This window comes from Ranitomeya variabilis, chromosome 2 (genome assembly GCF_051348905.1).
Source record: "Ranitomeya variabilis isolate aRanVar5 chromosome 2, aRanVar5.hap1, whole genome shotgun sequence".
NCBI lineage: Eukaryota > Metazoa > Chordata > Amphibia > Anura > Dendrobatidae > Ranitomeya > Ranitomeya variabilis.
The window spans coordinates 1,010,908,934-1,010,911,904 of record NC_135233.1 but is presented as its reverse complement, the minus strand read 5'-3'; the positions used below and the strand labels follow the sequence as shown (position 1 = coordinate 1,010,911,904).

The 2,971-nt window shown below is 44.3% G+C and overlaps 1 long non-coding RNA gene across 1 annotated transcript; it reads right to left on the bottom strand.

Annotated features, from left to right (window-relative positions):
• Positions 1–575: 575 nt before the first annotated feature.
• LOC143810129 (uncharacterized) lies at positions 576–1,752 on the bottom strand. The gene is made up of 3 exons (XR_013222668.1): positions 1,693–1,752; positions 1,519–1,602; positions 576–773 (listed from the first exon to the last, which is right to left on the bottom strand). It is a non-coding gene; the product is annotated as an uncharacterized LOC143810129 (long non-coding RNA).
• Positions 1,753–2,971: the final 1,219 nt, after the last annotated feature.

The window sequence follows — 2,971 nt, the reverse complement described above, 5'->3', positions numbered from 1 at the left end:
TCCTTCAGACCCTGGGAACCATCCAGGATACCTTCCGATACTTGTGTCCCATTGACTTGTATTGCTATCGGGTATCGGTATCGGCGATATCCGATATTTTTCGGATATCGGCCGATACCATCCGATACCGATACTTTCAAATATCGGAAGGTATCGCTCAACACTATTTACAACAAAGATAAATTTGACTTCTCACATTTCCAGCACCGTCCCCATGTATTCCCAACCTGCACAAATGCCTCACCCTACTGATACCCCAATGCTGAGCCACTGCTGCCATGTGTGTTCTTATTACTAAACCTGCTGTTTGACAGTGCCCCACATTATCATGCCCACCACTTTTCCCCTTACATAGTAATAATGCCCCCTTTGTGCCCTCTAGATGGTAAAATTGCTCCCTAGAAAATATTAATGACCTGTGCAAATGCCTTAGAAAACAGTGTCCATGTTTTGACCTTTTGACTTCCACAATGCTTGGAATGCCCCTATAACAAAAATGCTTCTTACTACTATTGGACAGGATAGTATGTGAGTATGTGCGGTGGTGAGTCCGCATAAAATCCAGGACATAAAGAAAATGCACACGGCACTCAAGGTTCCTATATGGTGCTCAAGTCGGGTTTCCAGCCCGTCAATCCAATGTTCAAAAATCACTTGGCACTCAGAGAATTATTTTTGCAAGATGACTATTTCATTTATTTGTGCATCCAGTTAAAGAATAAACGTTTTCGGTCCATACATCAGACCTTCATCAGAAATTCCTTTTTATCAAACTGAAATACAGGCAGATAAAAAAATAAATAAAATGAATAACAATATACATGGTGCACAATATAAAGAACAACGAAATTGTAGTGATACATTTCCAGACCAAATCCAACGTGTGACGAACAGAGTGTATGCAACCATGGCGGCTGGAGCAAATCCGGGTAGGTGATCCGTGAGCTGTGAGTACTTCCAATTAACAAGATCTAAATGGCAAGAGCTGAAAGACTGTGCAGCTGTAAGTATAGGTAAGGAAGAGAACAAATGGCATAAAAGCAGAGGGTTATGGCATAAGACGGTGAGTCCTGTGAGAGGACTCCACATGTGGTAGAGGTCAATACTACCTCAAAGGATACTAGGTGGAGGATTAATCCGGGTGCGTGAGAGAGGTGCTGTGCACTACAACGAACTAGTGATAACCTATAAAGCAAGTGTGACAACATAAGTCAATTACTACAATTGGTGGTGTCCGTATAGGTATCTGGCTGTAAACAACTTTTGTTATTATTAAATGACTAATGTGCGTGACCCGGTACTGTGGGTACTAAGATGGTGGTATAAGGCAAGACTGGCAAAAAGGAGAGAAAAAAAGGACAAAAGGAAGGAAATAGAATATAGGTTTTTTTTTTATTTTTTTTTTTTAGGGACCAAGTGGCAACCACATGAACAAAATCAATTAAATAATGCTGAGCCGTGGACTGAGAGTGTGACAGGGCCCTGAGATCAATAATAGAGCATAAAAAGTAACGTTACCTGGACAAATAATGCACGTGGGTGTATCAAGGCCAGACAGGCCAAGGCTGGGTAACCCGGGACAAAGGCAAGGAGGCAGAAAGCCTGTGACATATAGGGGAAAGTATGTATATCAACCTCAATACAGGCCCAAAATACTATGCAGCTAATGATAATAGGTATACACCAGGTTACCTCTATGTGCCTGAAGAGGTTGTGCTGGGTGAAGGCGCAGATCCGCCGCTATGGATGGCGCTGGAAGAAGGTACATAAAAGAAAATTGCCTAAGTTCCATGTGAAATAGCCAGCAGCGGTGAGCGCTCTATCATGTGGGTCAGTAGTGACCTTAAGACGCCAGCTATGTGGCGTGAAGACTGAAGTTCCCGGGGACCGCTGTGCAATAGCGGTACTTCCGGGTATAAATGCCCTGTGTGATCGGGTCATGTGACCCGCCGCGTCAACCCGGTCACGTGACCGCGGCATCTCAAACTGCGCATGCGCGTCTGGTGTTTCAAAGAGGCTAAATGGGCTATGTGAGCAGCGGTAACTGCAAGGGAAACGCACCATATTGAACTGCGCATGCGTTGGGGCCAGAGATCACATCCAAAGGCTAATGTGGGCGGAAGTGTATATGGTGGTTGCCAAGGCGACAATGCCGCCTAGAAAGAAGAATGAAACATAGAAAGCAAGCATAGATAGAATAAATCAGGAGTAAATAGACAGATAGAGGCGCCTGTGTGGTGCAAAACCAATACTTATATACTCTACCATCTATAGTGCCATGTGTGACCGCCAGTGCCACGTGTGAGTCGTGAAACTACCGGTTCTGGGAAAAAAGAAGAGACATAACAGAATTAGACCAACTGATTTAAAAGAACTCTATAAACATATTGCCATAATAAGGAGCTGTATACATATTATCAACGTTAAAACTACAGGAATGCTGCTACATCATAGTCCCTGTTAAGTCCCTTGGGCTCTAGAGTCTGCAAGGTAAAGATCCAGAATGCTTCCCTTCTTTTGAGTGTTTTTATGCGATTCTGGCCTCTCCTCTGGGGATCTATCTGCTCCAATACCTGAAACCGGAGTTGGGAAATGTTATGATTTTTTTCAATGAAATGGTGGGGGAGAGGTAGATGCGTTTTTTTGCACCGGATGGTGGATTTGTGCTGGGACACTCTGTCCTGAACAGCTTGCGTGGTTTCCCCCACATATGCTGGGCCACAAGGGCATTTGATGACATAGATGACGTACGTGGATTCGCAGGTGTAAAAACCCCTAATTGGTAGGGCTTTACCCGTTTGCGGATGGAAAACTGCGGGGCCCTTTTGAACATTACTACACTGTAGACAATTAAGGCATGGGAAGGTGCCCTTTCTCTGCGTTTGGAGGAACGTTTGTCTGGCCACAGTTGTCTCTGGGCCTATGTCAGCTTTGACCAACCTGTCTTTTAAATTTGTTGCGCGTCTGAAAC